Source organism: Pelodiscus sinensis, chromosome 1 (genome assembly GCF_049634645.1).
Source record: "Pelodiscus sinensis isolate JC-2024 chromosome 1, ASM4963464v1, whole genome shotgun sequence".
NCBI lineage: Eukaryota > Metazoa > Chordata > Testudines > Trionychidae > Pelodiscus > Pelodiscus sinensis.
The window spans coordinates 64,834,410-64,859,463 of NC_134711.1; the positions used below are offsets into that span (position 1 = coordinate 64,834,410).

A 25,054-nucleotide genomic window follows, 5' to 3' on the forward strand; every position below is an offset into this window, starting at 1 on the left:
TTCATTTGCAAGTGCGGTATGCCTACATTACCCCGCTAGTTCGAACTAGTGGGGTAGTGTAGACATACCCTGAGAGAACTGAGGTGTGGGAGAATAAAACTGAGCTCTGGAGAAGTGTTTGGCTAGAGTTTCCCCTACAATATATACCAGTTCCGACTTACATACAAATTCAACTTAAGAACAAACCTACAGTCCCTATCTTGTACGTAACCCGGGGACTGCCTGTACAGAGCTAAACGCTTGTATAACAAACAACAAAAAACAAACAACCTCCCCCCCACCCACAGTCAAATTCTCTGAAAACTAAGCAAATAGTATGGTCTGTGACCATGTTTCTTTGGCCTTCTCCTCCTTCTTGCCCTGACAAGCGGTGATTGGTTACAGAATATTGGGGGAGAGGCAAATCGGGACAAAGTCAAACATAGGCTGGTCAACAGTGACTGAAACAGGATCATCAGTTCTTCTCTGCCTGCCCCTGTGAAGGATTGGAGTGCCCAGGAAGGCTGTTGTGCTGCACATCTTCTCCCTGGAAAAAGGTTGGGGTGTATGTGTGGGTGTGTGTGTAAGGAGCAGCTGCAATTGATGTCAGTTCCCATAGAGATCAGAGCCTAGAAGTTGGGATGGGCCACAAAGTTTGGCTCTACATTTTTGGATCTGTGACTGAAGGGTTCTACTCCATCTGGACATATACTGATGTCATGAACCAGTTCACCAGTGTCTCCAGCTTAAGATCATGACTTGCTCTTTCTCTAACTTAGTCTGCTTTTCACTCCCCACTGTGCTGATGAATAGATCCACCTTGGAAGCACTGCTCCTTCCCTCCTACTGGAACAGGCTCCCTGTCAGCATTGGAATGTCCTAACAAGTCAAAGCATCATGCCAACATAGCAAGTGTGGAGCACCTGTGCAATTATAATCCTCACATATTTCTCATTTGAAGGAATTTAGGACATCTCCCCACATAATGTCACTGTGCTATCCAATGCCACAAGATAGATATATTGGAGCATCCCAAGAATATTGTTATAGCTTCCTTCCTTCAAACTAATTTTTGCATCCCATAAGGTAATAATAGTAAGATAATTTTATCACCATTCTTATTGTTGCATTATTTAGATGCATTAAAGGGACCGTGTAATGGGCTAGGCCCTAAGGCCATAGAGAAGTCCTCCAGGAGGCTAGAGAGGCTCTGGAGTAACCAGCCAATCAGGTGTCAGGGAGGACTACAAAAGGAGCAGCAGAAACAGAGGCAGCTCAGTGGCAGCCCAGACCTAGAAGGGAGAAGGTCAAGGGGGATGGCTAGCAGAACCAGAGACAGCTCAGAGTGGGGAGCTGTTCAAGATACTGTCTCCAAAGGAAGAAGCTCTGGAGGCACCACTCTCTTATGAAGTAGGGAAAAGAGACTGAGCAGGCAAAGAGACTGGATTGGACTCAGACACACTCTGTGGAGTGTACCAGGATGGGCCTCTGTTAGATGTGTACCTGGAAGGAGGTTGTGAATGCACACAAGGCTGTGTGTGACTTTGCTGGAAGGCTGTGTAGCTGCAAGGCTTTTAAGACTGAGGCACTGCAGGAACTCACACTTAGCTGAATGCGGGGGAAGGAGGTCCTTGTGGTAGATGAGTGGGGATTCTGTATTTTATTATAGTTGCACTAGTTGAGTTGTGTTGTTTCTACTGGATAAAGTAGTGGTTCTCAACCAGGAGTTCATGTACACCTGCGGGTATTCAGAGCATACATCAGCTCCTCTGGATATTTACCTATTTTTACAAGAGGCTACATAAAAAGCACTAGCGAAATCAGTCCAAACTAAAATTTCACACAAAGACGTATTTATAGTGCTCTATATACAGTACACTGAAATATAAATAAAATATTCCAATCAATTTATTTTATAGTAAAAACAAGCAAACAATTTTTCAGCAATACTGAGCTGTGACACTTTTGTATTTTCATGTCTGATTTTGTAAGCAAGTGAGGTGAAACTTGAAAGGATGCAAGGTATATCAAACTCCTGAAAGAGGTACAGTAATTTGGAAAGATTGACAACCACTGGGATAAAGTACTAGAATAAGTTAGATTTAAAGAACTGATTAATGAATAAATGGAGGCATATCTCATAAGAGGTCAAAATTCAGGATGATTTAGGTAATTCACAGTTCCAGACATATTTGTATAACTATAACTTACATTAAAACATTATTTAAAACTATTATATATTCATAGCCTTACTTATATTTAAAGGTTTGGTCTGGGAATGTAGTATTAAGCAAAAAGTACTATAATTATATAGTTGGTGTGTGAATTTCCTGTTAGAAAGCAATTGGGGAATTGAATAAAAAATCCATTATACTATCCGAGAGAACAGGGACACCTGGTGGATAAAACTGGCATTAATTTTTCAAAGTTTCTTGCTTGAAATTAATTCCAGTATAAAATTCTAACCTTAACAGCAGCTGACATTTAAGACTGACTTCACAGAGGGAATTTTTAGCAATACAATCTTGATCTTCAATATAAGTAACTGATAAATTAGCACTAGATCAGTACCTGCTTCAGCAGGGATGACTTCTTTGCATTCCTCTAATTTATTTTGTCATAATGAAGCAGTGAACTCAAACTGTTTTTCTGAGTAAAAAAATATATTCTCATTTAACTGATTATTGAACAATGCAAGCTCACATCCTGAAAATTATGCTACATTTTGGCTTGTATTTTACAAGCTTTTCAGAAGTTATTGCCTATATGTTTAATAATGGGGCTTAAAAAAAAAAAAAAAACTCCACACATCATGTGTTTCCATTCCAAGCCAACTGCACCTGCACTGCTTGAAGTCTGTAAGTCCAGGGAAGCTTGCTGCAGCCAGACATTATTGCCACAAGAGAAAAGTCTGCACACTTCCATGTCTCTTAGGGTATGTCTACACTACAGCATTATTTCAAAATAAGCTATTTCGAAATAGTTAATTCGAAATAGCTTATTTCAAAATAACGCGTCTACACACAAAATGCGTTTTGAAATAGCATTTTGCTATTTTGAAATAGCATGTCCACACTGAGTGGACGCTGAATCGCACCTAAGACCAGCCGGAACCAGGTCCGGCAGGGCATCAGGTCAGGATTTACTTTGTGTGGCTGCTGCCTGAGGCTCTCTGAGGCCTGTGCTTAAAGGGACACCTCCTCCCCCCCGGACTGCCAGTTCTTAGGTTTCCCTGCTTGCTTGCCTACTTCGATGAGGGACAGCAAAGCATTTTGGCTCTGCATGCTCTGCCTTCCCTCTCTCGGGACAGCACAGCACTCTGCAATATGGAGCTGGAGCTGCCCCTAGGCACGCTGGTGCTGCTCTTGGACATGTTGCTGTGAGCCTGGCTGCACTTTCTGCAGGCTGCCATCCGGGAGGTCCATCGAGAGGCTGTCAGTATCCAGGAGGCCCTGTGGGAGAGCTTCCACCCTGAGGAGCACTAAGAGCCTCCCTGCTCTGCCCCACTAGGGGCTTGTGCCTTATTCCTCCCTCACATCCTTCCGCTTACCCCCCACCCCAGCTCCCCTTCCTGATGTAAAATAAAATACATGTTTTTTCATAGACACAAAGGCTATGTCTACACTGGCGGGTTGTTGCATCAGAAGTATGCAAATGAGGCTAAGCGTGGAATATCGCCAAACCTCATTTGCATACCTAAAGAGGCTCTTGCACTAGAAGGAGCTGTCTACACAGCCCCTTCTTGTGGAAGAAAAACCCTCTTTATTCCTGAAAATAATCAGTGTAGCGGCATTGAGCAAGAGGGTTTTTCTTGCACAAGAAGGGGCAGTGTACGCAGCTCCTTCTAGCACAAGAGCCTCTTCCGCAAAAATGGCGGCTTAATAGATATGCAAATGAGACTCGGCGATATTCCACGCTTAGCATCATTTGAATACTTCTGGCGCAACAACCCGCCAGTGTAGACATAGCCAAACTGTCTTTATTTAACAAAACTGGGGGGGGGGAGGGAGAGGAGGAGAATGAAACTCTGGAGAGACTGTGGAAAGTAGGCGGGAGAGTGGAGAAGAGAGGATGAGAAAACCTGGGAAGAGGGAGCTGGATGGGGGAAACAAGGGGAAGAAGGGGGAGGGGAAGTTCAGGGGTGGGGATGTCGCTGCACCAACTTGATTTTCATGCGAACCTGCTCCTGGGTTTGCATGTGGCCTTTGGCGGCCAGGCTGGCAGCTATCCTGCCATAGACGGCCACATTCCTCCATCTAGTGTGGAGATCATGGACATTGGGGGCATCCCTCCAAACCTGAATAAGGTCCATGATCTTTGCCCTGGACCAGGAAGGTGCCTGCCTTCTCCGGGCCCTGGCAGGCTCCTGGGAGCTAGCAGGCTGCTCCTGGGGAGAGGTGGAGGGCTGGCTGCCAGTGACTTGCTGGCTCATGTTTTGGGGCCACTGGATCAGGGGCAGTGACTGCTGGCTCTGGGCTGACAGGCTTGGAGCTGGCACAAGCACTGTGGCCAGAGTCTACTCCTTTAAGGGCTCCGGGGAGGCGGGAGGGAGAGGGATGTTCTTGGTTGAGGCTGGAGTGGCCACCAGGGCACCTTGGGCAGGCTGGAGGCCCCCTATTTCGAAATAAGTGTCTACAGAGCACTTATTTCGAAATAGCCATTCGAATTTGGCATTATTCCTCATAGAATGAGGTTTACCAAATTCAAAATAAGGGGTCCGCTATTTCGAATTTATTTCAAAATAGCTGTTTGGCTGTGTAGACTCTAGGAAAGTTATTTCAAAATAAGGGCTGTTATTTCGAAATAACTTTGCTGTATAGACATACCCTTAGAATGCATCTAGATAGCGACACTATTTTGGGTTACTTCTGGTATTCCAAAATAGCTATTCCATGTCTTTTAAACAAGCCCATTATTTCAAAATATGGGCTCGCTATTACAACATCCCTATAAACCTCGTTCTATGAGGATTAAGGGATGTTTCAGAATAGTGGTTAAATACACTTGTAATAAGCTATGCAATTTGCGCAGCTCAAATTGTGTAGCTTATTTCAAGCTACGGGTGCAGTGTTGACGCATTCTTACTGGTCTTGTGGAAAGGACGGGGGAGGGAAGACTGCCAAAGTGAGAGGCATCAGGAATATGGGAAGGCAGCCATTTGCCCAGGGAAGAAATATCAGACAGACTTTTATCAAAATAAAAGTTGCCATCTCTCAACACATTATTATGAGTCTTGTGATCTAAGGTAGGATTGAAGCTGCTCATGCAACCAGAAGAAAATGATTATTTTGTCTCGTTGTCAGAGGGATTGGACCCAGCCCTGCTTTTAGTGATGGCTATCTCCATACATTCTTGTGTATCTGAGAAAGAGAATTAGATGAAGGGTAGGGTACACGTGGAAAATCAAGGGACGACGGCTGGCAGAGAAGGAAACTCTGAAGGGGACCAGGGAGGGACTAAGACCAAGGGAACTTGGAGGACAGGAAAAGGGAAGGCTGAGGAACATGAAACATTGGGAGGGATAAAAGACTGCAAGCAGAGGAGCAGGTGGCCAAAGAGAAAGGAAGGGGCAGGGCAATGAGCAGAAGCAAGGATACTAGGTGGCCCTGGGTGGTTGACTGGGATGGGAGGATTCTGCAGAGACAGAGAAGTGTGTGGTCAGTATATGGTGAGAGGAGTAGCTTAGTGGTTAGAGGAAAGATGGAGAGAGGAACTGTGTGGCAGTTAGAAAGAAGTGAGTAGAGTCCCACTCCAAGCAGCCAGATAGAGAGGCTATTCAACCAGATAGGGTTGAACCAATTAGGGGATGAAACTCCCCCTGTTAGGGGGAAAAAAAGACCAATATTTTTCAAAATTTCTAGATCTTATATTTTGGATCTTATTAAATATTGGAACTCAACATTGACAATGCTGGAACCAAAGTAAATGAACGAAGAAACCGACAAGCAGGTAAGGAAAGGGGCAGTGACAGGTACACACATGCAAGGCTTGGATTGTGGGTGGGAAAAGGGAGGTAAATTAACGTTCCATCACTGGGCTTCTGGGGAAAAGAAACCTCCATCACTAGGGCTTTGGGGGTGGGAGCTCTGGAGGGGAGGAATTTTAGCAAAGCAACCAAGGATGTGGGAGAAGGTGGAAGGGGAAGAGGAGAGGGTAGTATGGGTTAGGGTAAATGCTTTGAGTGAGTGACAAATGAGGAAAAAGAATGGAAAGGAATGGCATTTCACAAGTTGTGTCAAGTTGCCTCTGAATGCATTACACACCTGCTTAAATGCATTTTTTTACACTGGGCAAAATAAAACATGTCAAATAGAACTTTAATTCTCAAATTTCACATGACTTCACATCAGTAGTATAATAGCATAAGTCCCAAAAGAAAGTATAATTCAAGAAAAAATGAACAATACAGAAGCAATTTAGTGCATGTCTGGCTGAAACTATTGTCTGGTTGACATTAATGCTTGACTAGAATGACTACCCATTATATGTGGAGGATTTTTAAAGATTTACCTTGGATGAATAAGTGAGCTATCCAAACAGGGAACATGAGAGTAGGCTGGATACACCCGGCTTCAGTTTCACTCACTGCCTGTCAGCTCATGGTTTCCTACTCACACTAAATAATACCATCTCCCTTCCCGTCCCCGCTAGGACTAGCACAGTGCGAGACATTTTAGACTTTATCCCATGTACAGGACAAGAATTCCTTTGGGGTTTGAAAGGACTTCCAAACCATAGAGAGAAAATATTATTTTAACCCATGATGTTCTATGGGCTGTAGAAGAACATTGCCATGGAGCCTAGCGGGACACTTATCTTATGCTGAGCAGATTTCTCAGGTCCAGGACTTATGGACCAAACCAAAGACAGAGCATATGCTTAAGCTGAGATTCATGGCGTGGACTTGAACCAAGATCTCCCACATGCCCTAACTCTGTGGTCACCAATCTGTCGATCGTGATTGACTGGTCGATCGAGTGGCCTTGACCCGTCAATTGTGAGGCGTTCAGGCACCCCCACCCTCCATTTTCCCCCCACCTCCGAGAAGCCCCACTACCTACCTATAGTGTAATGCCGGCTTCCCCCGGGGTGGATGGAAGTCCTGGGTGAAGCCTGTGTCACTTCCGGGGGCTCCGGAAGTTCACTGGCTGCTCCCCTCCTCTCCTCTCCCCCTCCCTCACCCTCTGTCACGTGCTGGGGGAGGAGACGTTGGCCCTGGAGGACCAGTGCGGCAGCTTCCCTGGGAGGGGTGAGGTTCCCTGAACCGAGGGAGCGGGGTCGGCCCCGGGGTTTGGCCCGGGGAGGCTCCCGCGGGGATTTGGCCGTGTGGTGGGAGGGGGGTTTGGACCCACCATGGGGGAGGTGGCTTGGCCCCGGGGCAGGCGCCCGTGGGGGTTTGGCTGTGCTGCAGGAGGCACGTGCCAGCTTCCCTTGAGGAGGTGGGGGGGAGGGAAGAATCCTGAGAGGAGGCGATAGCAGGGTACTCTCTGCCCCCACTTCCTGCTGTCCACTCCTCCCTATCCCCAGTCCCCTGTTCTCTCTCTGCAGCTCCCTGTTCCCTCTTCCCACTCCCCAGCCTCAGAAACCTGTCCCCACTGGTACCTGTCCCCTGCCCTCCTGGCACCCTGACCCCTCTCCTGTCCCCAGCTGCAGAAGCCTGTCCCCACTGGCATCCTGTCCAAACAGGCACCCTGCCCTTCTCAGAAATAAAGACAATCAGAAATTTTTTGTGTTTGACATAGTATTTTATTTGAAAATGAAGTCTGGCCAACAAACCCCCAATTGGGGCCAAGCCCCCATCTGGCCACTGCATCATGACATTCCTGCACTCCCCTTTCCCCCAGACCCTAGATCTCAGCCTATCATACTCTAGAACCCCCTGCCCCTCACCCCTCACATACCCCAACCCAAATTCCTGAACCCTCACATCCAAAAGTCTGTGGCTTGCTTAGTACCCTAACCCTACATCTGACCTCAACACTGCCTGGCCTGCAACTCCCTCCCCAAGTCAGTGTTCCCTTCTCCTCTTCCTCCTGCATCCAGATTTCCTCCCAGAGCTTGCACTTCTCACCCCTTCCCGCACCCAAATTCCTCAGTCTCACCCCGGAGCCTAAACATCCTGTCTCAACCCAGCAAGGGTATGTCTAGACTGCAGGAGTTGTTCAGGATTCCGGAGATACCCCACAAAAACTCTTCTGCATCCAGGGATGTGTTTGTTCTTCCACTTCTTTTAGTGGAAGAGTAAACATGATCTTTCAGTCACCCCTATATTCCTCTTTCCACAAGGAATAAGGGGGCTTCCAAAAGAAGGGGTTTTTCTGACATTTGGTCAAGTCTAGACAGGCCAAATGTTGGAAAAACTTCTTCCTGCAGAAGAATTGGGGGGGAAAAAAGCAGCAGTGTATGGTTTGGGGATAGCAAGTGATGGAGAGGAGGCGAACAGAGAGGGTGGGGCTTCAAGGAAGGGGCGGGATGGTAGATCTTGGCTTGTTCTGTCATTTAAAAAGTGATCTTGGGTGTAAAAAGGTTGGAGACCACTGCCCTAACTAAAGACTATTGACTTTACTGGTGCAGGTATCCATTTTACTTTTTCCATGGACAAAAATGTCAAAAGGACTTGGTTTCCACTCTGACATGGAAAAAATAAATAAAACCAGATTTTGAAGCCTTGAAACTTTTCACAAAATGCAGTTCTTGTTTTCCAACCAGCCCTACCCTAACATCCTGACTCCCATTTATAGTATGGTGTAGAGTCCAATTATTAGGAGGACATGATGGTCTCATCAGAAATTGACAAACTAGATGGAGAGGTGGTGTCATGGCTCCTTCCCCACTCTGGCATGATAAATGCAGAAGTTGGGGACAGCAAAAGTACCCCAAAACCTTATCTACCATGCTTTGGTATAAAACTCCCCCCCCAAAAATCTTAACCTAGATTTTGGGGATAAAAAACTCCCCTGCCACCACCCAAGTATTGATAAGAAAATCAGGGGAGAGATCACTTGGGAAATCTCACCTCTAAAGTACAAACCAGGACACAACCATTAACCAATACCAGGTTAATAAAAAGAAAAGAGAAAGAACTTTTATCACCACAATATTCCTATTGCAAGCATAATGACTAGATGGAAAAGTAATACTTATGGAGAAACTCCACCATGGGCCTAGAACTTAGTTACAAAGGAAAGCCAACAGATTTATCTAAACTTTACCCTACTTACAGAAGAGTGAAGAATTGTTTCTTGGAGAGAGAGACATGTCTGTCTCCTTCAGTAGTTGGAGGGAACTGCCCCAGAGACAAAGATTCCTTTGTTCCAGTTTGAAATTCCTACCTACATTTCTATTGGCTGCCTGCCAATATTGGTTTAGGTAAGGGACATAGTTAATCCCTTAGTCCCCAGGATGCTGGCTAACCCTCATGATCATGACAGGTGGCAAACAGAGAAATGTCAGAACACCAAAGGAAATGAAGAGCTGCACATAATCTGCCAAAAATGATTTAAAAAAAAGGAAAATTTATCAGTGAGATCTCCCAGAGATAAGATCAATGGAAAGGAAAGAAGAAGCCAAAGGCTGAGCAGAGGGAAGTAAGACCTTCACCAGGAATAAAATTAAGAAGTCATGAATGTGGATTATATATGCAAGAAAGGAAACCCGAGAGAATAATCAACTGGTCAGAAGAACCAGCCAAGGACTTGTCTACATGATAGATAATGTGCTTTACGTGGGTATGATTTTTAAAGTGCACTAATATATTGCTCTTGGTCAGGTGTATACCTTTCAGGTGCACTTTACTATAGTGTTGTTTCAAACTGTACTATGTTCGAGTGCACTAGGAAACCTAGAGTACACACAAGTAGGGTCTTGCCAGACCAATTAATGTACAACATGGTGTACTTTAGAAATCACATCTCCACAGAGCATGTTTTCTCCCTGGGTACACAAGCCCTAAAACCTCACTTCAGCCAAGGGCATTTTGACAAATTGAACAAAAAGCAGTGCTGCTATGGCCAAACTGACAATGAAAAGTCAAGGATGGAATCTGCTACAACAGAAGAGCAATGGAAGGAAAGAAAAATGACAACGAAAATAAAGACTAAGGCTACGTCTACACTGGCATGATCTTGTGCAAGAACTCTTTTGCGGAAGAGTGCTTGTGCAAAAACTCTTCCAGAAGAAAGCGTCTACACTGCATGCGCTTTTGTGCAAGAGCATCCGTGCCAATGTAGACGCTCTCTTTTGCGCAAGAAAGCTCTGATGGCCATTTTAACCATAGGGCTTTCTTATGCAAGAAATTCATGTTGCCTGTCTCCACTGGCCTCTTGCGCAAGAACAGTTGCGCAAGAGGGCTTATTCCTGAGCGGGAGCATCATAGTTCTTGCGCAAGAAGCACTGATTTCATACATTAGAACGTCAGTGTACTTGCACAAGAGCTCGCGGCCAGTGTAGACAGGCAGCAAGTTTTTGCGCAAGAGCTGCCGCTTTTGCGCAATATCGCACCAATGTAGACACAGCCTAAGAGAAAAAATAAGAATTTGTCAAACTTGGACAATCACAAGTGGTCACAGCTAAGTAAGATTGGTGACATACAATAAATTACCGAGCCTAGGAAAGGTTATAAATTTTCAAATTTAGAAGCAAGTACATATTTTTAAAAACATTTAATGATTTTCCAAGAGATCGAACAGCTGTGTACTCGGAGTACTAGAGATATTATGGATTCCTCTCATTATTTTACATTTAACCAAAAAACATTATTTTATTCTGGGCAAATAAAAATGTCTTATTGGAATAAGCCCTAATTATAGCCTGGTACACTATTCACAGGGCTGAGTTTGCAAAATATTGTCTTTTTTGTAAGTTATTAGCGAGGAGATAATAGCCTCCAATTAAATTGTTTGTTCAAAAATTTTCTGAATATTTTATGGAAACACCTCAATGAAGTGTTTAGTTTGGCTATTGCTTTGAATACTCCAAATCTCAGTTGTTTTGACCAGTCTGATAATGTTTCTAATTCCTGAGTAGTGGAATGAAACTCCTAGAATCAGACTTACTTAGTGGCTGTGTCTACACTGGCAAGTTATTCCGGAAAATCAGCCACTTTTCCGGAAAAAACTTGCCAGCTGTCTACACTGGCCGCTTGAATTTCCGGAAAAGCACTGACGATCTAATGTAAAATCATCAGTGCTTTTCTGGAAAAACTATGCTTCTCCTGTTCAGGCAAAAGTCTTTTTCCGGAAAACTGTTCCGGAAAAGGGCCAGTCTAGACAGCACAGTAGTGTTTTCCACAAAAAAGCCCCGATCGCGAAAATGACGATCGGGGCTTTTTTGCGGAAAAGCGCGTCTAGATTGGCCACGGACGCTTTTCCGGAAAAAAGTGCTTTTCCAGAAAAGCGTCCTGCCAATCTAGACGCGCTTTTCCAAAAATGCTTTTATGGAAAACTTTTCCGTTAAAAGTATTTCCGGAAAATCATGCCAGTGTAGACATAGCCACTGTGAAAAACAATTGCAAATTCATCATGATTTGCTTTGTGACTATTCTACAATATGTGCATAAAATTCACTGTTCTGGCTATTCCTTTCTGTAGCAAGGTGGAAGTGGAGCCCCTCAGGTTTCTGCCCCTGCTCCCTCACAAATCAATCAGGAACATCTCAGCTTGATGCTGTTTCTCACCATCATCTTATTATCTGCATACTGGTTTTTCCATAGCCAAAATTTCATCACCAGAGGGCTGGGCCAACCCCTACTCTCTACATGCCTGGCCTCTCTTTTCCTCACTGTTGGCTTCTTGTCTCCCAGCCTTATAGCTCCTGGCTTAGTAGGCTGGCAGCTGTTTCTCCTTGCCAGACAGACACAGGGCTGTTCAACCAGCTCCAATCCATTCCCCAAGATTGAGGCTGGAGCAGCAGGGGGTTGATTAATCCTTCCTTACTCAGCACCCTGTCACACTCCCAATGGACTGAGAGTCAAAGAAGGTAAAGTAGCAAAAACACAGCTAAAATGAATTTGTTAAAATAAATCAAGGTTTGCTTTTCTCTCTTTTGCATGTGTGTGGCATGCTCACACATGCAACATTCACCTATTTCTGCTTCATAGATATTAAGGCCAGGAAACCATTTTGACGAGTTGGCCTGATCTCCCATTGTTCTTTTTATTACTGTACATGCACTACAGTAGTTTGAAATATGGAAATGTGGATGCTTTTTTGCTACACATTTTTCTTGATGAAGCCTACATCATACTACAATATCCATTACCAATAAATGTATATAATTTTCACTGAGCAGATAAATTGAAATAAAAGTCCACAACTATTCTAGCAATGTTCTCTGTGTATTTTTAGTAAATCACACCTGCAGCCTTCTAAAATTAAATCAGTACTTAAAGTTGCCTGATACCAGACTAACTTTTTCTAATAGCCACCCTGGCTTTCAATTAAGAATCAAAGAGCCAAGAACTGATGAGCAGGGATGTCATAAATAATTTATGGACATCCTTTCTTCTTTTATGTAGGGTACATTTATTATTCTACTTTATGCTTCCATATGTTTTCTAATTAATTCATTATTGAAAGACTCATGTTACAGTTATTTCATAAAGGTTATATCCATTTTCAGAGAAAGTCTCAGCAATTCCATTTGAAATCTAAACATTCAATGACTCCTAAATTTTAGTGTTTAGATTTCTAATATACCCATGTATTGTAATATTACAAGTCTATGATATTAATAAGATATTTAGGAAATAAAGAAAACCAGATCCAAGCAGGCTTTTTTTCTATTTCTGAATATAGTATTTTCAGGTGAACGTTCCCTTGTTCTAATCTAAACTGAGGTAGGACAGCAGGTACCAGAGATATTTCTAATGCTTCTCAGCTGTCCATTTGCTAATTACTAATATTCCAGCAACCCCAATCAAAATTACAACCATATTGTGATAAGTACTATCCAAAAACATAGTGGCTATATCTAGACAGGCATGATTTTCCAGAAATGCTTTTAACGGAAAAGACTTTCGTTAAAAGCATTTTTGGAAAAGAGCGTCTAGATTGGCAAGGACGCTTTTCCGCAAAAGCACTTTTTGCGGAAAAAAGTGTCCATGGCCAATCTAGATGGGCTTTTCTGCAAAAAAGCCCCGATCAAAAAAGCTCCGATTGTGAAAATGGCGATCAGAGCTTTTTTGCGGAAAACAAATCTCAGCTGTCTACACTGGCCCTTTTGCGCAAAAGGGACTTTTGCCCGAACGGGAGCAGCATAGTATTTCCGCAAAAAGCACTGATTTCTTACAGTAGGAAGTCAGTGCTTTTGCAGAAATTCAAGTGGCCAGTATAGACAGCTGGCAAGTTTTTCCAGAAAAGCGGCTGATTTTCCGGAAAAACTGGCCAGTCTAGACACAGCCACCAAGAGTTCATTCTTGACTGAAGAGCTTACAAAAATAGCCAAGATGCACACAAAGGCAGGTGGTATAAAAAGCATGACTTGTTAAATAAATTATTAACTTGATTGCTTCTTTTTCTCATGCCAGTACAGATCATTACTGAGCAAAGTAGGTAAATTCACATCTGTTTGCAACACCATTCCAGAGTAAGCCTGGGAAAGCGTACTAGAGAATGCTGTGTGCATTCTCTTTGCATATCATCTTCACCTTGAGACAAAGGCTTTCTGTTCTGTAGCATTTCCAAGGTAAGTTTGCCAGAAGAATGAGGCAATAGTTTTGGGCCATTCCGCCGCTGGCCCTAAATACCCATATTTTTGATAGCCTGTCAGCTAAGAGAATAATCTTCTATATGTTTGAGAGAGTTTGTTCATTCGTCTGTGTGTGTATACATCCCTGAGTCCATTTGTTCAAGAACTCCTCCTAAACGGTAACAACAAACCACCAAATTTGGTTTGCAGCTTCCTCTTATCATAACTTGAAGCAAGGGAAGGGTTTGGTTGAGTCGGAACAATGAGATGTGCATAGAATGTACTTGATTTTCCATCAAACAGAAAGGTAGGAGTGTGATTGTTGTACCTCAGAATGCTCTCAGGCGGGCTGCAAGCACCCAGCCCCAGGGAACAGCCGGCAGGTGGGCTGTGCAGCCCCTGCCACCCTGTGCCAGCCATAGGGATCAGCCTCTGGGTGCCCCCACCTCCTATCCTGATCCCCCACAAACCTCCTAACCCCCTGCCCTGACTCCTGTACCCACCCACGCACCCACCTTCAGCCACCTGCCATGAAGAACCTGAGCAATGCCAAGTAAGTCTCCAAGTATAAATATAGTATTAATCAATTTATAAGAGTTGATGCACCATTGCAATGTGTGTACAGGAAATTATTAGCACCCAAACTGTGTTCTCACTTAGTCACTGTTAGATCCAGCATAAAATAAATCACATTTTTAGCAAATTGGTCAAACAATGCATAACTGTATAACCACTACAGCACTACCAGTTATAATAAAAATCTTGATTATTTCTGTGAAAGCAAGTTTTAAAATGGAGGTTATTCATATAATTCACCTCAACGAAAGGCTATTTTTTTATGTTCAACCACCACCATCAACACTAACAGAAGCAGGATAGTAGTATTCAGAGACAAGAAATCCACTAAATAGCAGTTTTGTTTGATTTACACAGTTTATCACATTATGAAAGTATTAAAATCTTTATATTGTCTGTGATCAGTCCTTCAGAGAGATACATGACCATTACCAAAGAAAATGCACATCTTCATATAAAGCAAGCATTTCAATGTTCTTCAACAGCTGATAAGGGCTGAAAGTGTAAAGTCTGTTTCAATTTGTATGCAAACAAAACACAGCTATGCTATACACTAACAGCCAGACCCTACACTTTCTAATGCTTTTATATTATTATAAATGCATCACGTGTAACTACCATATTTTCAAGGTGCTTTTATGATATATAGGACTACAGGAATTTTATCAAGTTGGTCCCAGACTCCCCAAGTATTTTCCGTCAGCTTATTGTGGAGCAGAGCCAAATAAGAATTAGCTACATTAACTTGTCAGTCATGAATGACTTTCAAAGGAAGGGCAGTGGAAGGGTAAAATAACTTGCTTAAGCACTTACAGGAACAAAATAAAGACAAAGATTCAGTACCTCTGTGCATACCTCCCTTGGGTACTCGCCATTCCTTTAACCATTTCACTCCTGCAGGGCTTTCAAAAAAAGAGATTTCAATGAACAGCCTCTCAACTGTGCAAAATTTCAAAATCCAGTATTGTTATTTAAACATACGTTGGCCACATACAGTTTGGTCACTCTCCATTATGTCACAGTGCAATTTGATCTTTGAGAAGTCAAAGTTTATCCTCAAGATTCTCCTCTATTTCCTAATCTTTGGCTTCTAGAACTCAAAATAGAATCACATTTTAAAGCAAAATATTGTACGTTGATAGCTTCATAATACAGTGAGTATACAGGGCATTTCCTTTTTTTTTTTTTTAAAGTCATGCTAAATTGTTACATTATTAACTGTTAGAAATGGCTAATTTGTCTATGTGTGTGTGTGTATTTCAATCATACAGACACCTGTTGAGTGCCCTAGAGAAAAGTAACTAAAGTGAAGAAACTAAGGTAATAATACCAGAGCTGAACTGCCAGATCCAAGAAAATGTTTACTGGTAAGAAAAACATGTGCTGAGTGCCTCTCCTCTGCCTTTTAGGTGATGGTTTAAGGGAATTTGGGTTTTTACAAAGACAATTCCCTACGGCCTCCAAAATAGGTGAATATAAAACTCTGTCTTGCTTGTTCACTCTTCATTCCTCAAGTGGACCAGTGTGTTGTATATTTTTATTTGAGACAGATGGTAACTTTTTGTGGTGGGAGTGCTTTCAGGGATCTCATTCATTTGTGAATTAAGATGATTGGACATAGGCAGTGGGGACATAGGAATATGGAACCTCACACAGTAGGATGTTACCTCTCTTTTTCTGTTCTAGATGGTAGTGGAATCATCAGCTCTTGCACGAGAAACACTGAACTCAGATTGTGGTATATAGACAAGATAAATCAAATGAATATTCAAAATTATTTTTCAAGGGTAAAAGTCTGCCTCCACTGCCATGCAAAGTCCTCTTTTATAGTTTAGCAGTGTGATTCCAATCCACAAGAGATTTAGGGGGATAGAAGCATGTACACTAAACTGGGGCTCCTTAGGTAGAAGTTTGCAACAAGAAATAGACAAGACCAAGGGAGGAGACAGAAGATGTACCTCTTGTATTTACTCTTATAGCCAAATCTTCAGCCTCAACCCAAATATCTAGGGTAGGCACCAACTAGATGCACAGGTTCAGGAAGACAGGCAATCTACTGCCCCCTATTCTCCCAAAGACTACTGAAGTTCAATGGCTAAAATAGCCCTCTCCACCATTTGTATACCCTTGCCAGGAGTACTAAGGAAGAAGCAGATCTGCTGTCCCCTCCCTTGGCCTTGTTAGCCCCTACAAAGCTGCACACAGGGAGCCCCAGTGCAGTGCAAGTCCACTCTGTGCCCATTATATATACATATAGCTAATATACAAATAGCTAGTAATTAGGGTTGCCAGGTGTCCGTTTTTTGCCCGGACAGTCCGGTAATCGTGTCTTCTGTCCGGTAAAAAAAACAACACACAAAACAGAAAATACTGGACACGTAAAATGTCCGGTATTTTCTGTTTCTCAGATGGTAGGCCGGCGGGGACATTTTGTTTTGTTTTGCTCAACCAGTTTCTACCCCTACCATGTTCAGGATTTTTTTGTGAAGGTATTTGGCAATCCTACTAGTAATTACAGTCGCAGATCATCTTTAAGAAAATTAAAATGCAAAATTCAAAAACAATCAGAGCCCCAATCTTGACATCCTTACTCAGTTTTCATTTAAATCATATTCATGAAAGTCTCCAGCTAGCATCAGAAACATTTCTTAATAAGAAATGAAGAAAAGTGAAGAAGAATCTAGAAATTTTACATAAGATGCAATGCTAGGGTACTGAGAAAAAGATGACCACCATTGTCTCAAATTGAATTTTGCACAGAGAAAATAGAGAAAACATTCAGATTATTATGGGTAATTCTTTTTGGACACCCACACTAAGCTAATCAGTTAAAGAATACTGTGTTCTGGACTATTCCACTATTAACATTTTCTATAAGCATAACCTTCTATTAACATTTTCCAAGGAAGATGACAAATAAAAATAAGTGTGCTTTGTGGAGGTTTTAGTGCGTATTACTGCCTAAGAATCTTTTCTGACATCTTCCACAAAGACTGACAGCAAACATAGTGCCACAATAATGTTTCAGCATGCAATTATCCCTGGTGAAGCACAGAAGGGAGCAGAAAGCAAATGAGGACAACAAATATACTCTCCAAACTTCTATGTGCAAATAAAATCCAGAAGGACAGAGCTGGAGGCTATTAAGGGCTACTTGTAAAGCATGCTGCAGATATGTTATGTCTAGTACAATTACTCAAGAAAAGGATAAGTAATGGGGAGCATTAATCTTTCATTAGAGGATGGACTTAGGGATTGAGGACAAAATGTTTTGAAGGTTTGATGAAAAAGTATTCAAGCCTAAGGCAGAGAGATGTAAATGGACACACCAGGGAAGTGGTTACAATTACATGAGTGGACATGACTGATAAAATTGTCATTCTTACTGTATGGCTAACATGTAGTGCTCATTAGCAATTCAGCATTATAAAGAGGTCTCAGAACTTAACTATGTATTAGTGCAATATTTGTCTGACATTAAACAAACAAAGGACAAGAACATGATCTAAAAAATGGGGTATCCATTTTCCTTGGACTCATTTATTTCAGGGTTCACAAATCTGAGTCCTCAGAAAGCCTCCTGAAGAGGTCATTCTTGAGATGCAGTATTTTATTTATTACTCCCTTCACTCTTAAACTTGCACTATCAGGACTCAGATGTTAAGTGACATCTGACTTTGTCATGCTTCACAGGCTAGAGCTTTTGTCATGCTTCACAGGCTAGAGCTTGGCTTCTTGCCTTGCAGTTGGCCAAGTTGCTAGTTTATGGGTGACTTATTCTTCTGAGCACCATTGCATTTTTTCTTTTCCATTCTACATATTAATCAGTTTTCACCCTCTGAGGAAAGTTCTGCCCCATTTTTACAGCTCTCTTAGAATCAGTGGACTTGGGTACTTTGCTGAGCAGAGGGACAGGATATGGGGAACTCCCCAGCCTGGAGGGATGGTGGGGGAAGGAGAATGCCCTCCAAAAACAGTCAGGAGAAACAATATAGAAGTGTTGCTAATTCTCATGATTTGATTGTGAGTCAAAAGATTTTGCTGCCTTCCAGAGGAACTGTCACAATGACACAATCAGCTCCTCTGATCTGGCAATTTTCAAGAGTGGGCAGGCAGAGCTATGTGTGAGAACTTTAGGGCTCAGGACCTAGGACTTATCTTGCCACCAAGTCTTGCATTCACACATAGCCCTATAGCAGAGAGAGGAGCAGCTGGAGGCAGGAAATGAGGGAACTGGTGCTACAGGGTTCCAAATAGAGAAGTCCTGGGAGGCAGAGAAGTGTTGCTGCTGGGTCAAGACAGTAATAGGAAATGGATAGCATTTCCCCTATCATAGGGGTGAAGAGATGATAAAAGGAGTCACCATTTGAGCAGCCAGAGAAAGGGGTTCTTTAAAGGTTGACTTCTCAACCTGGAATTAGTACACATGCATTGGCAGAGGAATAGAGGTGAATTAAAGTCAAAAGCAACTAAAATCCAATTTGATTTAAAAATTATAAGGGGCTAAATCTCAGCCTCTGAGGGCCTCACTTGTGATTTTTGATCTTTTCAGGTTGGCAATACTACACATATTGCAGTTGCATTCAAAAGCCTCAGCTGGAAACAGGGCCTCATTGTGCTCAGTGCTGGACACACAAAGACACTCTTACTGCCTTGAAGAACTTAAAGTCTAATTTAGGAGGAGATGTGACAAGAGAATGGTACAAACAGAAAGGGGAAGGAGAATGTCGGTAATCATGTCCATTCCTTTTACCAGTTCTGTAATAAATATGCTGACTCATTAGCTGGTACCTTTCCTCATCCCTGAATCAGCTAAAGTGAAACGGGGGGGGGGGGGGGGGGGGGGGGCTCCAGCCTTCCCAGGGTGTCCTGGTGGCCATTCTGGGCACAACCAGGAAAACTCCTCTCCCTCCCGGCCTCCCCGGTGTCTTTAAAGGGGTTGACTCCAGCCACAATGCCTGTGCCAGCTTCAGGCCTGCCAGCCCCGAGCCAGCAGTCACTGCCCCTGACCTAGCAAGCCACCGGCAGCCAGCCCTCCACCGCTCCCCAGGACCAGTCCCCCAGCTCCCAGGAGCCTGTCAGGGGCTGCAAAAGGTGGGCGCCTTTCTGGTCTAGTGCGGAGATCATGGACCTGATTGAGGTTTGGGGGGAGACCTCCAATGTCCATGATCTCTGCACTAGACGCAGGAACGCAGCTGTCTACAGGAGGATGGCTGACAGCCTGGCTACAAAGGTCACATGCACACCCAGGAGCAGGTATGCATGAAAATCAAAGAGCTGTGGCAGGTCTATGACAGGGCCACAGGGGGCAGCTTCCAACCAGGGGCAGACCCACACACCTGCTCCCATTTCTATGCCCTTGACCGCATCCTGGGGGGTGGGACGGTCCATGCCTCCAGGTGGTCATCAACCCTGGGGCAGAGGGCCCTAACCAGGGCATCGAGCAGGAGGAGAGCCAGGAGCCAGAGGAGGCCATCATCACCATCCCGATGAGCCAGGACCCCCAAGCTGCCCCAGTGGATCTGTCACCAGTGTCCTCTCAGGCCAGGGAGGCAACGGGTGAGTGCCATCACTGTCCCCTTATGTGGGGGGTGGGGGAGGAGGGAAAACAAGGGACTAGGTGTGTGGGCCTTGCTGTCCACAGATCATGCAGCAGTCTGTGCATGTGCCATCCAACCCCTGGGCATGTGGCCCCAGCTGGCTGCCACACAGGGGCCTTACCCTGTTAGCCGCACACGTGTGTGAGTAGGCATGACATTCTCTTGACTCCGGGATGGGACACAGCAGGATGCCCTCCCTCCACAAGGCCACTCTACACAGAGGTAGGGGACATCTCCCCCCCCCCACACAAACTATATATATATATATATATATACACACACACACACACACACACCCCAACCACAGGGGCATGGGTGTGGTCTCAAGGCAGCTCCCACTCCGGGGGATAGCAGGACATTCCGAACATGGCCTGTGTGCAAGCACATCGGCTCTGATGGTGCAGAGAATGGTCATCTTCACCTTGCAGAGGAAGCTGAACTTCACCCACTGTCCCCCCAGGGATAACTGACCAAATTAAGGAGCAGATATACATATACCAAAATCTATAACATGTACAAGAGATGGAAGAAAGGAAAGAGTGAATGCAATGACCAACAGCATTAGCTTTTCACCTCCAGAAACCTGAATGCAAACACTTTGTCGGAAACAAGTGAAGGTGTATCTGATCCGTCCCATCTCTAGTGGATATTTACAGACATCACAAACTCCAACAAATACCAAAATGCATTTGTTAGTCAGTCTGGGAGAGACTAATAGAATGTTAGATTTAAGATAGTTTGGCACAACACTGAGAAGACACCTATAGCCCCCCCCCCCCCAGCTAAGCTGATTAATCAAAGCTATTAGTCCTTTACTTTTTCTTCCAAGTTCCCCCCCAAACAGGGTTTAAGTTACTCAGACATGTGCCAGAGAGCCACATCTTTAATAATAAAAAAGCATTTATCTATGTACTATTTCTGCCTTCTTTGTACTACATTGACCCTGGTGGCACTCACCTTGAGCATATACCTCATACATGCAAAACTCTGATCCACCACCTCTCAGTTTGGAGAATGAAGAGTGAAATGGACAGTCTCTCACACAAACACTGAAAATATGCTTTCTGTTTGATAAGTAAATAGCTTTTTCAGTTACAAGATAAACCATGATGAATAGGACTTAGTTGCATGAGAAACAAGTAATCCCTAACATCAAGCCATCAGTTGTTCTCATATGTTTTCTGGTACTGCTTAAAGGAACATATGGCCTAGTAGACAGAGTCTGTGAGGCATAGTTATACAACAGCCAAAGCCTTCTAAAGGCTCTTGTTTTGCTCCTATTGTTTCTTAAAAACAAAAACACTAGAAGCGTAAGATAAGGCAAGCATTTTCCTGTGATAGAAAGCTTCAAGTTATATAACATTTACCCCTGGAAAATAGATGCCTCCTCTTCCTTCCCTAGATAAACATGCATAGCAATTTCCCCAGGTTCACTACAGAGATAACTCGTGAATGCAACTCCTTTATTGAGGGAGCCCCAAAACAACTCTCTTGCACACAGAATTCTTGGCTTCACAACATGCTTCAAGTAATCAGCGGTATGTGGGTGAAACTTTGCTTGTTAAATGGTCTCTTTCTAACAGAGAATTTCACCTACTAATAATTCTACATTCCTGCTATAGTCATTCTTCTCTGCCCCTCCTATGCAGAGAATGGAATTTAAATGGCTGAAATGTGACTGAATTTTGTTCCTTCTTCTCTGTAATAAGCTGTGACTGTATTGATTTAGTTAAAAAATAACCCCCCTTGCCATGATTTCTTATTCAATCACAACACACACAAGCTAACTGGATTACAGGAAGCATTAACACTAGCAATTGCCCTTTTGAGTTGAAGACCAGCAGCATAGCTACAGGCTGGAACAAAAAAAGATCAGCAAGAGCAATACCGCAAATATTTCTGCTTACCCTAAATGATCAAAATCCCAAAGATACAACAAGCAGCACATGCTGATTATACATGGAAAAGGAATGCCAAAAATGTATTCAAAACAAACCAAATCCTTTTCAAATGTCATTAATGCAGAAACCCAGTTAGCATTAAGTTCACAGGAGAAAATTAGATGTGAAAAGCCCTGCAAATAGCTCATGTCCAATTGAATTCTGACAGGTACTCTGCAACAGAAGCGTTGCCCGATAGTAAAAGGCATCCTTCAGGAATATTCTTACACTTAATCCAACTGTATTTGGATGTTGAATCTCTTAATGCTTCTACAGAAAGAGAAATACTGTTCTGACTACCTCATGCTAAAAGACAATATTAAAATAATAGTGTCGGCCACACCCACAGAAAGCTTAGACAAGGTGGTCGTGGCAAAGGCTGCTCAAGTCACACTGTTGTGCCCAGAGCACAAATTATTCTCAATCACAATAGAAGCTCTCAAAACAGTGGTAGATTCTTTATTGCACAAATGTAGCCACAAGACTCCGGACTAAGGTCATGTACACTTAATAGGATAGTTACATAAGTTGTTTTTCAGGTTTTAGAGCAACTAGGACACCATCCATTTGAAAGCACAGGGTTCCCTCCAATCAGTCTGTGCTGTATCTCCGTCCTGATGTGAGACCTGTAAGTCTCTTAAAATTCATACAAGCTCCCTGTAAGGTTCTATCACATTTTAAGCTGAATGGTACTCTATACATACCCGCTGCATTTAGATTAGCATGATTTTCCAGAAATGCTTTTAATGGAAAAGTTTTCCGTTAAAAGCATTTCCGGAAAAGCACATCTAGATTGGCAGGACGCTTTTCCGCAAAAGCACTTTTTGCAGAAAAGTGTCTGTGGCCAATCTAGACGCACTTTTCCACAAAAAAGCCCCAATCGCCATTTTCGCGAACGGGGCTTTTTTGCAGAAAACAAATCTCTGTTGTCTACACTGGCCCTTTTGCGCAAAAGTTTTTCAGAAAAAAGACTTTTGCCCGAATGGGAGCAGCATAGTATTTCTGCAAAAGCACTGACAATCTTACATGAGATCCTCAGTGCTTTTGCGGAAATTCAAGCGGCCAGTGTAGACAGCTGGCAAGTTTTTCCGCAAAAGCAGCTGATTTTGCGGAAAAACTTGCCAGTGTAGACACAGCCACCATGTATAGTGGGCTTAATTTGCTTACATCTGCATTGGCAGCTGCATCTGTGTGAGGGGATTTACCTTGGGAGGAAGACAATCAGTGGTGCCAGGCACCTGCAGGTTTGGGGAGGAGAAGGAGGATGAAGCTTTAATTCACAGCTTGTCTATGGGAAGCTTTGCTGGCTGAGGACACACTAAAACATCGTATCCATCAGCTGACCTGCTATTCCTCCTGACCATTCCCTATTGAAACTGTACTAACCGATAACATTCCCCTAGTGAAGTAAAATGTTGTTAGTACTTTAAGCTGCTCAAGCCCATTTCTGTGTGCATAGCCCTAGGCTGACTTATCTACTGAATGTGTTATATACCTAGCACCAAACTGGAGCTGCACATGATGCAAAGCAGCACAGAATCTGGCCCTTAGATGCCAATTCTCTGGACAGATATTCATAGCAATTGATGAATTTTAGACTGTAAACTTTCAGAATTCCAAATTAGCCCCTTCTGGATCTTTTCTTCCTCTTCTGTGATGCTAGCAGTTATCTGCACTCCATTTACCTCACCATTCATTCATCAGCATAACAACTCAGATGCACCTGGAGTATTTAGCAGGAATCCAATAGTCAAGAAATCTTCATTTTGAAACACTATGTGCCAAGATGGCAACATACTGTACAACAGAGTGACTTAAAAATACCCAAGCATTTTTAATCTAGCATCTTTCATAAAAGACTACTGAAAACAGTTTGCAGAATTAATCATATATTTGTTGTTACTATTAGTCATAAAGTTATAGCCAAATATCAATTAGCACTACAGACCAGGATAGCCACTGTGAATTGCTGAATTTTGTAAATTCGAAAATAAAGAGAAAATCCAGTCCCTCCCTTCTTGGTCAGATGGCATAGCAGCTTTGTCACAGGGTGGAAGAGTCACTATCACAGAGCTGTTTCATTGCCACTTTTGCTATCTGAGGCTTCTTTCTCCCCAGCCATGCTCTTGTGGAAATCCCCAGCAGATTGCTCAGTAACCCAAGGTACATCTACACAGCAGGGCTAAAGTCGAATTAAGCTACGCAACTTCAACTGCGTCAGTTGCGTAGCTTAACTTGAAATAGATTAATTTGGCTTTTGGCACTGTCTACACAGCAGGAAGTCGAAGGAAGAACATTCTTCCTTCAACTTCCCTTACTCCTCGTGAAATGAGTCGGAGTAAGAAGTCCTCCAGTTCACCATTATTTTAAAATAAAGGCTTGTAGCATAGATGGGCACTGTTATTTTGGAATAACATCTGTTATTCTGAAAAAACTCTGCTGTGTAGACATAACCCCAGAGAAAAAGATTGCTAATTTGCCACAGAGAAAAGTTTTCCACAGTTCTTAGCATCTTGTCAGGGGAGGAGTTTCTTTTTAACTCACCTAGCTGCTGCCTGCCAAAGGTTACATGCCTGAGTCTCCAATTAAGCAGTGCATGCTGCTTCATCCACAGGACAGAGGAATACACCAGTTAATGAATGATGCTCAGAATTCCTGATTGGCACATAGGAGACATGCATGTTCTAAAATAGCTGCTTTGTCATAACAATGGAATTATGCAACACGTTACCGAAGTGATCATCCATCCATCTCCTGATTATGTAGGATTATTCCCTAAAGCACTATTCTAGTGCTTTTTTCAAATTAATTTTAAAACCCACCGAACAATCGGTATTCTACCACTTTACTTGGTGGTAGAAATTCAAAGAGAGCAGAACAAAGAAAGGTATTCTGAAGCAAAGACAAGTTCCCTACATAGGGCCAAATTCTGCCCTTTCTGATGATCTGCTCTATGACACAAACCATGGCAGAGCTTACTGAATGCTCTCTTAGCTACACAGCATGTTGTGCTGCTTAGCCTCTTTCCTCACAATCATTATCATGCCCAGGTGTTCTCCTTTCTCCAGGTGTTCCTTTTGTTCCTCCACTCTTTTACCCACAGAACAGAGAGAGCATTCCAGACAGCCACCCTCTTCAACACAGCTCACCTTCTGATCTCCTCCTAGGTCCTGTTCTGACTCCTTGTGTCTTCCCAATTACACCATTGGCCCAGAAATTAACACTAATAATGCCCCAGCAGAACGTGCTTAATTGATACTGCAGCAGGGTGCA

The 25,054-nt window shown here is 43.2% G+C and overlaps 1 protein-coding gene and 1 long non-coding RNA gene across 3 annotated transcripts in view; one reads left to right on the forward strand and one right to left on the reverse strand.

Moving 5' to 3' along the window:
• Window positions 1–25,054, reverse strand: part of PTPRR (protein tyrosine phosphatase receptor type R) — a 215,603-nt gene that overhangs the window by 154,844 nt on the left and 35,705 nt on the right. The window lies entirely within an intron of this gene.
• Window positions 13,573–19,003, forward strand: LOC142826560 (uncharacterized). The gene is made up of 3 exons (XR_012900771.1): window positions 13,573–13,662; window positions 15,513–15,608; window positions 18,794–19,003. It is a non-coding gene; the product is annotated as an uncharacterized LOC142826560 (long non-coding RNA).